Here is a 15587-nt window from a genome sequence, read left to right as displayed (position 1 = left end):
TATATCTTTGACTACTCATTATTCATGGTGTCTGACTGACCACCTGAGTCACATGGCATTGTTTCTACTTCATGACTGGGTGATAGTGAATGCCTATATTTTGGCAAGAATATCCTTACTTGTAATATAAATATAAGTATTCACAAATAATAGCCATTTCCAAACATGTGTCATCAAAGATCCATTAGCACAAATGTTCAGGGAATAGCCACCAAAAGAGGTGTGAATATGTTTGAATTTAAAAGCAATTTAGAATTCATTAAAATGTTTGAATATTTGAGCTTGGAGATGCTGTAATATTTTGGTATTGGATTCATCAAGTATTTCAGAACAGAATAACAGACTGTTACCGTTGCAATAAGAATTTAATATCTCCTAGGCATCACATGTATTTAGTCATATATGTTACGATAAAGAAAATTACAAACATAATGAGACCTCACTGTATTATTGCTATGGGCATGTTTATGATAAAAGTTGCATTACTAAATTATATAGTTTCTACTTTGTAAAATCCATATACATGGTTTTATTCTCAAGCTAGAATGTTCTTTAAATACTGTATGTGTCCATGGTACATTCCCTGAATTATCTGTACATAGGTATCCACTATGATGTTAAATTTTTATAAGATGTCAGTTCCAATATGTTTAGATAACCTTAGGTATAAATGAAGTGTTCATGACCAAAAGAACATTGGTACGTATACCTAAATGCATCATTTTAGCAATAGCTGAGAATGCTACTTGTGTTTGATAGATTATAACTAAATATCTCTCAATCACCTGATCTCGTAAAAAACAGGATTATCACAGTTTTAAGACTGGAATGAAATATGGACCGCTGTGAGCTAAAACTGCTAAATCAATTACTCTTCAGTTATTAGATAGCTGAAATCAGAGATTTTTTCCCCCTCGGGCCACAGTGAGGTAGGAGGATCTGGCTTATTGCCTATAATTCAGTAATAACAACATCTTGATTGTGAAACATAAATAAATAAGTAAAGAGGTTGGTCTGGGGATACTTAGAGATTTATAGAAAATTCTGTGAACTGCAGAAAACATCTACTTATCTCCTGACACTAATATTTTGAAAGGCACTTCGTGATTATTAAAATCTTGATCTTTGGAATGCCAAGGATTTATTTAGCAGTTAAGGTATAGCATTAGCTCCCTAGGATTGGAGATATGACTACAAAGGGAAACACTGCAGTTAAATTTCCATCAACATATTTCAATATTAAGACATATTGGTTAGTTGTAAATACCAAGCAGTGTTAAGTAGTTTGGCTGAGCTCAGTTAGAATGATTACATACGACTAGAATTCCATAAATTATCCGTTTAATTTTACAAAGGAAGTGTAATACTATGAGCATAAAATAATAACTAAAAGCATCATGTCCTATAATTATTAACATCTTCACATTTATAATTTTCTTTATTTTTTACGTTAAAATAATCTAATGGTGACAAAACATGCCAGATTGATAGTTCTCAAAGAATGGCAGAACAGGTATGCTGTGGACATCATCATCATCAGTGAAAATTTCGCCAAACTCCCCTGTCAGTATGCTCCCACTCTAATACTGAAGGATCAGCTATAGTCATGAATGGTTAAAATCAGTCTCTATAATCTCTTCTCCTTCATTAGAATACTGACTCTTGCTAAGTGATTACCAGGGTTGCACCACTGAAGATCACCTGGAGTACCACAGTATCTACCAGGAGCACAGGAGACCTTTTTTTCTCAGAGAAGCAGCATTAGTATGCCAACTCTAGCTGCCCAGTGCACATTGGGGATGTATACATTGCTACACTGCATTAAGGGTGCATCATTGTCCCCACCCATGTGGCCAGCCAGATCTTTGCCTCATTGGAGATTGGTGCCAGAGCTATGGCTCCACCTATTCTTTGCCCCTGACAGAGCTGTTGGGTTTTTAGTCAAAACCAGGATCCAACTTTTCATGAATACCCACTTCCCCTCAAGGCGTGTCCTCAGTGAATGGATAAGAAAATGTCGTCTTGTCCTTGTATTTCTCAAAACTCATCATTTTCTCTCCCAAAGACCGGATGACCCCTGTGGTTTCATTCCTCGGGTGCTGACTCCAAGAGTCTTCCCAATGCCCTGGCTGTTTCACATCCCCCATTGACCTATTTTTCTTGTTGACTTTTACATATTAAATGGGGCAAGAACCAAGAGTGGTGCTGTTGTGATAAATTTATTGATTCTATGAGGCTTATGCTGCTGTACAGCTTCTGTTTGACTCTCTATTTCACACATAGTGAATTGTTTGGAAATGTGACAGTAAAGCAGGATGAGTCTTAAGGCTTCAGAGTGCTCAAATAAAGTTCTGTTTTAGGAGCGTCATGGGTATATCTACCAACACCCAACTTCCTCTGTGTCAGGAAGTTTCCTGGAATTCCTAAAGTGGAAGTCCCAGTTTTTAAGCAAACCTTCTTGGCCTGTAGTCCAAGATCACAAAGAGGCTCATACTCGGCCAATATCTGAATGGGAGACTTCCAAAGAAAACTCAGGTTCTGCAGTAGCAAGTGGTATTGGTGATTCTTCCTGCTGAATCACTGCTGAACTAGGCACTGATTCCACCTAATATCAATGGGCTACAAACAATTCCAAAAGGTCTCTTCTGCCCTAGCCATTGAGCAGGCTGAGTGAAGAGGAGGAATTGTGCTGTGGATTGTGCAACATATAGGCTCCCTATGAACACTGCAAAGATCGGGGGAATTGTGTCTCATGAGTGTTTACTTCTAAATTAAAAATTCTGCAACAAAATATTAAAATGCTGCACACAATATTTTAAAATTCTGCATATTTTATTTGTCAAAATAACACAATATAATCACACCAGTTTCAATTATTTTTGGTCATTTATTTCAAAATACCTGTCAGCAAGTATGCCTGTAATAATACAAACAAACAAAAAAAAGATTCATAAAATGTTTTTTGACAAATAGATTTCTTACTAGGCATATTAATACAGAACTCTAAGTAATAATTCATTTAAACTAGAATACAGAACCATATTTCCCACAAACCCCCCCACCCCCCGAAACAGTGCAAAGGCTCTGGGGAGTCGGAGTAATGGTGGAGCTGAGGGAGAGGGAAATAGTTGCTCAGAAGGAGCCTGGGTGTAAACTTGGAGCCCCTGTCTGACCCTCCGCCCTGCCCATACCCACGCTGTCTGTCTCCCTATAGCCCCGTCTCTTACCTGGTCCAACAGGCCCTGTGAAGAAGGCAGGCTTTTTCTCTTCCCTAGCTGGTTGGTAGTGGCTGCTGTAGTCTAGCGCCACAGAGCCCTCTGGTGGGCAAAAGGCAGAACTATAACAACTTTTCAGCAGAAGCTTTTTTCTGTGCAAAAAATTAAAAATATGTGTGACTCATTAATTATGCGCGCATGCAGTGGTGCAGAATTTCCCCAGGAGTAAGTGTTGCACTGGTTTGTGTATTAATCTGATTCATATTTTAAGTACTTGGGTTCTTTAAGAATGAAAGGCACTATATAAGTATGTTTCTAACATAATATTTCATTGGTGACATTGAGTTACCATGTTATTTTTCTCTCTCATTTCTAGGGTCTTTATCTTATTGTTGCTGTATTTCTTCTTCAAAGGGAATAATTTACAGTTTTCTTGATACTACTCAATAATTCTCCATAAATTAGCCCATACATTTCCATAAGTATCTATAAAACAGAGGTATGACATCATTTATTAGCTAATACACGTAAAGAAGTCACATGCAAATTCTTTTAGAGATGGATGATTTAAATGCCTTTGATTGTACTTAGCTATCTAATGGTCCAATCCAGGATCTGAAGACTTGCCATATACGCCAACAGGGGTTGGATCAGGCCTTAAGTGATTAGAACCCAGCTATTAAATAATACATTACATTACTTCTTGTCTAAACCAAATATTAACATGTCATAAGTATTATGAGGAAAAAAACAAGCACTTCCTTAAGGCCATTATATCCTTGTCATATGTTTAGAATGTTGGGGGCAGAAAGTGTATTTAATAGTTCTTTCCGAGTGGTATCTTTTGAAAAATCGTGGTTCTCAGGATCTTTTGTATAAGAAAATACTAGTTAAGCTTACATTCCCACAGCTCGTATGGAAGTGGTGGGTGTAAATCAAACAGTTGTTTTCTGGCTTCCTGTCAAGTTCAGGCAGGTGGTTCTTTGCAACTCTAAAAGACATGAGAAAATTGGCCCACAGTACTAAGTATAGCTCACAGCTTAAGCAGCACTTCCTTCCAAACAATGATAGCTAGAGTCCAGCATTAGATTTTAAAAAACTCTTAGTGTTTGACTTGCTCTTTAAGAGGTTATTGGAAATAGCTATGATGGCTATGATAGTATCAGGAAAAGAAAGACAGATGAAAGCAATCATCTAAAGCTATTTAAAACTTGCAAGCAGGGAAATTCCTTGCCTGGGAAAATCTTTTAGATCTTCCAACTGATTTCATGGTTTGTAATTTGAAATGTGAAACTAATGTCAAATAATTTAATATTAATAGGGTAACCCACAGGATGAGCTAATTTTGCCCTTTTATTAGTATTTGTGTTCTTTTTTGCACCTTTCATTTCTGATAGTAGAATCCCTTTCTCCATGGCTTCAGCCAAACGTATCTGCCACAACTGCTTTCATATTGTGCAATGACCTACTATAAACTCTAAACTTCATTACTGGAGTCTTCAAGGTTTTGGCAAGGTCCATTGCACACCACTCACCTCTCCTATGAGACTCTAGCATCATTAAATCAGAATGAGAGGGTAAGGAGCCCCTTGTCAGATTGACTCCCAAGAGAGTATGCTAAGCACCTTCTCCCTTCCCCACCCCCAGCAAGCTGAATATAATAGCTGCAGTTAGAAGCTGGTCATATTATTAACTCAGAATAATATTTACTGTGCATTTAGCCCCCCTTTTTCTTCATAAATTGTTCATGAACCAAACCTAATTTCTGGCAACGTATTTGATGAAAAATCTTTAGCCTGTGGATCATTTGTAACTGCTCCCTCGGACAATTGTTTATTCCTTCTTGATGGTTGTGTTGTGTTGTGGTGTTAGTCACCTGAGTCACATTGTACTGTTTCTGCTTCTGACTGGATGTCTGCAAATTTCTAAAATTAGAGAATAACAAATGACAAATAGTGCATAATCCACATCCGTTAAGTGTTTTTGGACAAATTCATGCAAAATCCATTAAACTTTCTGTATGTATTAACATTTCATGGTTCTCCAAATACTCACAAATAATGCATTATAAATAAATGAACAAACAATAGCAGACTGTAATTGGAACATTATGAAAGTGTTCGAGTATTTTCTTTAAATAGTGTATCAGCTCTGCTTGTAGTTAACTTCTGCTTTCCTACAAGCACACCCGAACATGAAAACATTCAACTCCTCGTTCAAACAAAGACTAATATTCTCAAGTGAAATTTAACGTAAAATATAAATCATGCTTCATAGATTATTGTATTTCGTAGGTTAATATTTGTTTTAAACTCTTTGGAAGGACAGGCAAAGATGACCTATGACCAACTCAGTATCTAGGGGTTGAAATCAGCTCACTTAAAAGTGTTCTCAGCAAGACTAGTGCCATGAATTAATCTTAAAGCTTGGGGAATTTATCAGATAAGAGTGTCACCTAGTGAGCATTTAATTAAGAGAAGCACAAAATGAATGGTATTATTGATTGTTGATCTAACAACATTTGTCACTTAATTCCTAGAGAATTAACTCATAGACTTTAAGGTCAAACGGGACCATCATGATAATCTAATCTGATTTCCTGGATATTACAGGCCACAAACTTCACCACCCACTCCTGTAATAGACCCATAACCTGGCTGAGTTACTGAAGTCTTCAAATCATGGTTTAATGACTTTAAGCTACAGAGAATGCACCATGTACAATAGTTTAAACCTGCAACTGACCTCATGAGGCAGAGGAAGGCAAAAAACCTGCTAATCTGCCTGTTGTAGCTATTTGTGTATTTATGCAAAATCTACCTGCGTGCACTCAATTATATTTTTGATATCTTTCTACCAGCCTCGCTTTGATGCTGCTACTGGAATTCCCTTATCTGCTTAGGCCAGAATTGATGCTACATTGGCAGCCAATCAGCATGTAATATCAGGGAATAATATTGAAGGGAATTAAAAGTGTGCAATTAAAAGCTGAAAGTGCTGGCTCATCAGGAAAGACTATTAGAACGAAACAGACATAGCGTCTCCAGCCAATGTACTCATGTTGTTGTGAGCAACAGAAACCAGGAGAAAGGACCACTCCAAAATATGATTAGTTAAAAAAATCTTTAAAAATAAGTGTATCACAAATATTTATTCCCAAAATATTGAAAAACTATGTGAATTAGTGGGTAGAACAAAATATTTGCAATTCCAGAGTATTATAAGTTGATTTGTGTTAAAAACTGAGCTTTGTAGCATTATATTATGTTCTATAAATACAAAAGATAAATAATGTTTAAGAAAGACTGATCCTCTCTTATTCTGATATAACGTCCTTCATCTTAAAGGATCCCCACAGGCCCAATTGTGAAACAGTTACTCATGTTGCGAAGTACATATTCACACAAGTATAGTAGTCCCATTTATTATTGATGCTAAATGGTGGATATGCCTAAAGCCTTTTGGAAATGGTTTGTTTGGCTTTTTGGGAAGATTTTTGTTCACTCTGTTCAGATTGGGTGAAAGATGCTTACAATCTTATGATTCTATGACCACTAAAATGGACCACACCTGTGGAGTCTGTACCTACTCCCCACCTTCCCTGCCCCTTTTTGCTCAAGTTGCTCCTACATATCAGTAGCAGCCCTTGTTTACTCCCTTGTGCACCGGAGTAGCAGTTCTGACCAGCTTTTATTTAGGCCTAGTAGCCAGGAAGTCGAGAGGATTTGCACAACCCTTTACCCCATTCCGCCTCCACTGCACTGCCTCATGTGTCTGGCCATGATTTGGGCCTTACTGGGGAAAAAATTCTCTTTACAAATAACAAACATTTGTCTTGGCCCAGTGTATAATGAATATCTAATGATGTACAGTTAAGAAATAATAATAATACAAAGTATGCTATCTTACGTAGCCATGCTCTCTGCTTGCAGCAACAAATGTACTAACATGTCAGAATATTCATTGTGACAAGTGATTGCATAAATTATAATTGTCACATAATTTGAAATTAGTTGGTTGCTGATAAATTCTGTTATTTGGCATGAAGACACTGAGATAAGATATATGTCATATGTTCAGCCATGCCAATAGCTAAAATAACTATAAATTCATAGCTAGGGAACACATGTGCTAATAAGACTTCACTGCTGTTTACATGGGGCATACATTAAATTGATTAACTTTATAATTTGGGTGATGATTATACTTTTCCTTTTTTAGAATGATAGTAACTTTGGTAACTTACCACTATAATTTCTAGAAGACTGAAGGTTTAAAAAGATGGAATCTGGCTCTCCCAACATTTCTTATATTTCTCTCCCAACTGTTTCTTACATTACAAAAGAATAGTTTATCTGAGCCTAAATCAGAGTGCACCGTACTTGTATAACGGATGCCCCTTTTTTCCCCTGGGAAAGCTATTGCAAAACCATAAATTGTTTGAAAAATAACATATGGTTTACCACTAACAGCAAAAATTATAATGGGCAGTTAGTTACTAAACATACTACCTTCTCAGATTATAGTGGTTTTGTTTAAAATTAAGTTTTTACAGTTTATAGACTCCATTTTGTGTAATATATGTTCACTGTCCTGGCTTGATACTTTTGCATATTTTTTGTCCCAGCTTCAGTAAACTTATGATTCAAGATCTAGAAGTTAATGTCTGGAGATATGGATATGCTATTGTTGTCCAAATCTAGTTAAAGGTTCTCTCTTACTTCAGTAGCCTCTGCGTTTAGAGTGCAAAAGTGATTAGTTACTGGTTTTCTTGTTCAGTGGTTGACAACAAATATGGCTACTGACAGGGTGTTGATTCTGCATCCCATCTTCTTATCCTCCAAAGAGTTCAGAAAATGTCTAGCAATTTTTATTTTATATATATATATATATATATATATATATATATAAAGAGGATAAATGTTCATGATGTTATACTAATTAGTCACAGAATAATTCTTGGTATTTATCATTATCGTCAAGTATCAAGAAAAGGTTTATTTTCTCTTTTTTCAGAGAGAACTATTGATCTAGATGATAGAGAGCTATACGTGGTATTTTTACATGGATTTGAACTATCTAATTTAGAAGTGATTTGTATTTTTTACATAGATCCATGAGTGCTACATTTACTGAAGTGTTTGTTATTTATACACTGAACTAATTCATCACAGTCAACCTTCCCCACACTGCTCTGCTGAACTCTTGATGTATGGGACCCACCTTCTGCTATGGGAGGTAGTCCCTCACCCATGCCTTCGCTGTCCTTAGCATCTTTGCAAAGACCGCTGTAGTGGTTCCAACTGCTATAATAGTTTTTGCAATGGAGTTACCTATTCACAAAAACAACGAGGAGTCCTTGTGGCACCTTAGAGACTAACAAATTTATTTGGGCATAAGCTTTCGTGGGCTAAAACCCACTTCATCAGATGCATGGATTGGAAAATACTATAGCAGGTATATATATACACAGTACATGAAAAGATGGGGAGTTGCCTTACCAAGTGGGGGGGTCAGTGCTAACAAGACAATTCAATTACAGTGGAAGTGGGCTATTCTCAACAGTAGAATACCAAGGGAGGAAAAATCATTTTTGTAGTGGTAATAAGGGTGGCCCATTTCAAACAGTTGACAAGAAGGTGTGAGTAACAGTAGGGGGAAATTAGTATGGGGAAATTAAGTTTTGTAACGACCCATCCACTTCCAGTCTTTATTCAGGCCTAATTTGATGGTGTCCAGTTTGCAAATTAAGTCCAGTTCTGCAGTTTCTCATTGGAGTCTGTTTTTGAAGTTTTTTTGTTGAAGAATTGCCACTTTTAAGTCTGTTATAGAGTGACCAGGGAGATTGAAGTGTTCTCCTACTGGTTTTTGAATGTTATAATTCCTGATGTCAGATTTCTGTCCATTTATTCTTTTGTGTAGAGACTGTCTGGTTTGGCCAATGTACATGGCAGAGGGGCATTGCTGGCACATGATGTGATATGGACACCATCAAATTAGGCCTGAATAAAGACTGGGAGTGGATGGGTCACTACACAAACTAATTTCCCCTGCTGATACTCGCACCGTCTTGTCAACTGTTTGAAATGGGCCACCTTGTTTACATTGGCCTCATTAACACTACAAAAGTGATTTCTATCCCTTCTTGTTAACTGTTGAGAATAGCCCACGTCCACCTTAATTGAATTGGCTTGTTAGCACTGACCCCGCACTTGGAAAGGTAACTCCCAATTTTCATATGCTGTGTATTTATACCTCCCTACTGTATGTTCCACTCCATGCATCTGATGAAGTGGGTTTTAGCCCACGAAAGCTTATGCCCAAATAAATTTGTTAGTCTCTAAGGTGCCACAAGGATTCCTCATTGTTTTTGCTGATACAGACTAACATGGCTACCACTCTGAAACTTATTCAAAAGGAGCTTAACTAAGAGACTACCACATTATTTCATCTAGACCACTGAGTAGATGTCAGATGATAAGTTTTAGTCACTAATGACCTAGACTGCTTCCAAACCAGTGTGAAAAACTCCATTTTCCATTACCACCTTCCAGAACTATTCATATCTTCCGACCTCTTAAAAAAGATCATAAAAATGTAATAGATGGTCTGTATATTAGTTGTATGGGGACATGTGGCAGGTGGAAGCAAAGATTGGGCAAATGTGTATATTTTTATTCTATACCAAATGAATCATGTTATACGAAAAAATTGCTCGTTCACATTCTGCTCATAATGTCCACAGCTGATATTTTTACTGAGCTGTAAATAAGTACTTGATAAGAAGAACAGCATGGAGGGGAAAAGCCATAATGCAGCTAGCATTGCCAGATCAGAGCTGTTCCAAGGTTGCCTTCAGCCAAAATCCTGTTTCTTCTCAATGTTAACTTATTATTCCTTTTATTTTTTTAACAAAAAATTATAAAAAACATTTTTTGTTTTAAATTGACAGCAAACTTCTGTTAGATTAAATCATGAAAGAAAGAGAGAAATGCAGGGGGTGAAATCCTGGTCTCATTAAAGTCAGTGGCAAAACTCCCATCAACTTCAGTGGGGCCAGTATTTCACCAAAGATCCCTGGGATATGAAGTGCATACTAAGGCTAAGATTTTCTAAGCTATTGAGACTCCGGTTCACTCGGATAATTAAACACATGTCTAAATTTAACAACATGAGTAGTCCCATTAAAATCAATATGCATATTACAGTAAAGACTAAAAACTGCAGTGGCAGACAAGAACTCCTTCAACAGTCACAAAAATAGAAAGTAAGATTTGCTATTCTGAGTAGGTACTTGAGGGAAAAGTGATCAACTAACCAATGATCAAAGTGACCAGTTATGTTCCTTTAGAGTAAGTTGTCAAGTGTCAGGTGAAAGGACCTGGTAGCCTCAGAGAATTGTGCTCTCTAGCTTTTGATCCTCCTTATTGGCTCATTAGTGTTAGGCAACTATGAGGAAAGGCTTATTATAAACTTCAGACACATTTTTAAACTTCTAACATCGTTCTTTTCATCTAAGTCTAGTTTGAACTACGTTACATATATTGCAAGATAGCAGACATAATTATCTGTTGGTGCTAATGGCAAAAGAAGCATTGCTTGAGTATGGGAGATAGAAGGTCTATCAGGAAATGGAGCAACAAATCATAAAACTACAACTTTATGTTACTGTTTAGAGGTTTCAACAATTGTTAATATAATAAAAAAAATAGGAACTATCCATTAATAGAAATTGACAAAGAAGAGATCAATTAGTGAGTCTGCCTTTAGACATGTTTTTTGAAGTTGGAGAGTCATTCACACTGTAGTTACTTATCTAGGGAGATGTACTCAGAATTGTCTTGTACCTATGTGCAAAAATGATTTTTATTATTTATTCTTTTCTAACCTGCCAAGTGTTCTCTGAACCACCTGCAGCCCGAAGAATCCCCTACTCCTATTCTTACTCTGTATTTAACACCATCAGTCTAAACTCTGGCCAGAGTTCCTTAGAATTAGGGAAGCCTGGATATGACTCCATCTAAAATCTATCATTGCTGTTCCTGAGTTGGCAAAATGACAAACACAAGGCACTCCCTTTCCCCAGAGGTTGAATATTCTGCCTTTGCAGCCCTCTCAGAAACTCTCTACCCAGAAGAAAAGGACCAAGAGCAGTGTCTCAAACTTGGAGCCCCTTTCTGGTAGTGCGTTGCCTCCAGACCTCATTCTGAACCTAGCAATGAGGCCTTGCAACCTAACAATGTTGACCCCCAACAGTTCTTCTTCCTTTTTATACATCACAGCACTTGCTATCATGATCTCACATATTCAGATCTTATCCTTAATATAAAGCAAAGAAGAAAGGTATTTGCTGATAAATAACTTGAGGGTTCTGAAATATTCATAACTTTTGGCAGCAGATAAATTCTTTGTGTTGTTTATTTTAATACAGCAGAGTGGGAGAGTAAAATCATGTTTGTTATCCATTAGGCGGGCCAATTTAGTGGTTATAGAGGTTTTTCTTCTGTATGCCAAACTTATCTTCCAAGGGTCTTTCTTTTCCCATTTGGGATTGGAGCTACCCAAGCCAAAATATACAGTTCGAAAGATGCTGCAAGATACTAACTGTGACATCCTGGCCCCACTGAAATAAATGGCAGTTTTGTTAATGATGTCAATAGGCCTGGAATTCCTCCTGCGTGTTATAAATGGCTAGCAGTGATGATTATCCTTGTGAGCTGTTGGTAAAATCTAACAATAATCAATAAATTAGCATTGCCACTGAGGAAAAAAGCCAGATATCATCGGGTACAGAGTGATATAGGAGTAGAGCTGGGAGAACAATTAATTCAGTGTCTAATAACTCTTTTTCTGTTAGTGAGTTGCTTGCAAACAGAATGTTTATTTTTAAATTAATTCTGTATTTGAAATTATTCATAAAATTCATTGCAGGTGTTCAAATTTCAAAATTGAGTTGCTTTGACCGGACACACAGATCATACGATATGTTCATGTTCACCGATAGGATGAATTTAATTCTTAGGATCAGGTTTCCGGTATGAATACGTCTGAATACAAATTTAAAATTTGCATTCACTGAATATTCAACAATATTTGCGTAAAAGTAATTGCTTACATAAACATTACTATCAGTAAATGCATTTACTAAAATATTTGCAGAAAACAAACACAAAAAACAAACAGAATACAGTGAAAACAAATTCCTTTAAAAACTTAAATGTTAGAAGAAAATATTTTTCTCTACACAGAAGTATTATCAGACTGCAAAATTAATGCTTACACTGTTATTTTAAAAGAAAAGCTAATAAGCTAACGTTGATATAATGTCTAATATAATGTATAAACAAAGGGATTTATTAAGCTTCCTATTCATGATTTGACATTGTATCACTATAATGTAAAAGAGGCAATTCTCAGAGGGCCTTGATTATACCTGGAATTTGCAAATTGTACCTCAACAATGAAGGTGTCACTATTTAAGTAATTTAGCTTACAATGCACTTGGACAATAGTTTTCCCACAGTTGGCAAAATATGGATCTTCCCACAGAGAATAGATTTTTCGCATTTTACAAACATCTGCATGAATTGGTCTACAGTCTAGATAACACAGCAAATTAGAATTTATTTTTAATTAGCTTTGGTGTGCATCAAGAGGATATATTTGTCTCCACATGTTTTAATCTTCTACCTCTTTAGGTAGATGAGTTATAACTAGCAAGAGACATAAAAGGCAATAAGAAGAGGTTTTATAAGTACATTAGGAGCAAGAGGAAGACAAAGGAAAGCATGGGTCCTCTACTTTGCAGGAAAGGAGAGCTAATAACCGAAGATATCAAGAAGGCTAAGGTGTTTAATGCCTATTTTGCTTCAGACTTCACTAAAAAGGTAAACTGTGACCATATGTTTAACACAATATTAACAACATGGAGGAAGAAACACAATAGGGACAAGCCAAGACAAGCCAAAATAGGGAAAGAACAAGTTGCATACGTTAGATGTATTCAAGTTGGCAGGGTCTATGAAAGTCACTCTAGGGTACTTAAGGAATTAGCTGAGCAATCTTTGAACTGTTAGTGATCATTTTTGAGAACTCAAGGAGGATGATTGAGTTCCCAGAGGACACGAGTGCAAACATAATATCTACCTTTAGAAAGGGGAACAAAGCGGAATTATAGACCAATCAGTCTAACTTCAATACCTGGATGCAATGTCTGTACTCCACATGCTGCTTAAGTGTAGACACACCTTAGGAGTAGAAAGTCAATACAGCTATTGTTTTAGTTGATAAAATATCAGTTGGTAGTTTTATGTTAAGGTCATACATGCAAAATAGCCATTAACATGAATAGTTCATGAACTGCCTCTAGAAATACAATGTAAAGGAAACACATTTTCATCAAACAAGCTTCCCAATTATTGCTTTTTTTTTCTCTTTTATTGCCAGGGTCATTTATGCTTAAAGTATTGAATTTAATAGTTTTCCCATCAAGGAACAATAATTTTGCTTTTCTAGGACAAAATTTTTTGAAGAGCTTAAGCTCGTCCCCTTAGCACTTCAGAAACACATAGTAAACAACAGCAACAAAATTTTCATTGTGTTTTTCTTTTTTAATTCATGGCTAGACTGAAGTACTAAGAATGAGGATGCTGTGCAAAGCTGACTTTGCATTAACTAGTTTCTCAACCTATTCTTTTATATTTGGAAAATGCGTAACTGCTCCCTTGAAAGACTGGGAGAACTGGAGAAGGTATATAAACCACAGAGAGAATACACTCCAAGTCTTTGGCTGGTATAAATCAGCATAGCTGGAAATTCCTGGCACTTCCCTGCAGTTATAGTTCTCTGTGCTAATTCTACCGTATCTCTTGTTCCTCACATCTCGAGTTGTTAACCTGAAAGATTTGGAAATTTTGTACTTTTGTAAGTGGCAAATGTTTTGAGGCAGCCGAAGAATTCATTAACATTTCCTTTTTTTCACATCAGCAGATTCCTTTTGCACAAAATGAACATAAAATGAGGTATAAAAGACATTACAAGCAACATTTCCTATGTTCTTTTAGCTCCTTTGAGAAATATGGCTCCTTTAGTGTTTCTGAGGACCACTGCATTTATGCTTCAAGCACTCATTGGACAAATATCAATGACTTAATAGATACTTTTGATACCATAGCAATAGTTAACAGGTAAAACAAAAATTTTTAATCACCTTGATCACTTTGATCGATTGGTCCGTCAGCCCTCAGATAGATTGCACCAATCACAACACACCTTCTCTTCTCTTATCCTGGCCTTCCTTCTCCATGTGTCGCCATGCCTTTTCACAATAAAATTTTCCCATCTCTTTGGAGTCAGCTGAGTGGTTGTTTCAGTCCCCGTGGGTACCACTTGGTGACAGCTGCAGTCCATTGATTGTCAGTGAGCCTAACTATATGACCAGCCCATCAGATTTTACTGTACCTGCTTTCAACTATAACGTCCTGCACTCCACTTTGCTTTCTGATCACTTCACTGAGGACTCAGTCATGGATTGAAATCCCCAGAATTCTTCTTCCCATTGCCCTCTCTGTGACAGAAAGTTGTTGCTCCTCTATCTTAATCAGCGCCCATGTTTTGCTGCCATACACTATTGCCGGCAGCAAACTCTGACTGCACTATGGACATGACTCTGTTCAACACTCCCCTTCACATCCCGGTCAAAAAAGGTGTGAAGCAAGGAGACATGGTTTCACTGAAACTCTTCACAGCCTACCTCAAAATGGTAATGAGGCGGATGAACTGGAAGGGTGGAATCAGCGTCAATGGAGAGCAGTTAAACCACCTCAGATTCGCGGACGAGATCATGTTGATTGCCGAAAACACTATGAACATTTTGTATAACCTAAATAAAATATTAAAGAATTATACTTTTTTGCTTTAAAATTCATGTATTTCATTGTATTTTATGTTTACTACAATGCTGAAGACTTTCATAGTGTTATTGTATGCCTTATTTAATTCATTAGTTTGCAGTAGGTAAGTATGTATTTTTTAAAGAATTCAAGAATTACCGGGACGGGATTGTTCCTAAGACACCCGATGTTTATTTCACAGTTGTACTGGTGGACAGTAAACACTTGTACAGTTTTGGTGAGGGTGTTTTTGTGGATTGTGAATCCATAATGAAACCTGTAAAACTGGGATAAAAATCCTTAACTCACAGGAGTGTTGTGAGTATTAATTAGTGAATGTCTGGAACATGCTTTGAAGATGACAAGTGTGATATAAATGTGAATGATTTATTATTACTGTCTTCCTAATATGGGACAAATTTGGCTGATGTGAAACAAGAGATTGAGTTCACTGAATAGAAGTAGGCACAGTAAGATCAGG

General features: G+C 36.7%; 1 long non-coding RNA gene across 1 annotated transcript; it reads right to left on the bottom strand.

The window, feature by feature from the left end:
* Window positions 1–3235: 3235 nt before the first annotated feature.
* On the bottom strand, window positions 3236–15090 carry LOC140895311 (uncharacterized). Its single transcript, XR_012154165.1, has 3 exons — window positions 14968–15090; window positions 4116–4206; window positions 3236–3367 (listed from the first exon to the last, which is right to left on the bottom strand). It is a non-coding gene; the product is annotated as an uncharacterized LOC140895311 (long non-coding RNA).
* Between the last annotated feature and the right edge of the window lie 497 nt (window positions 15091–15587).

Source organism: Lepidochelys kempii, chromosome 11 (assembly GCF_965140285.1).
Source record: "Lepidochelys kempii isolate rLepKem1 chromosome 11, rLepKem1.hap1, whole genome shotgun sequence".
Classification (NCBI taxonomy): domain Eukaryota; kingdom Metazoa; phylum Chordata; order Testudines; family Cheloniidae; genus Lepidochelys; species Lepidochelys kempii.
Note: the sequence above shows the minus strand (reverse complement) of the source record. Positions and strands in the feature narration are given on the sequence as shown.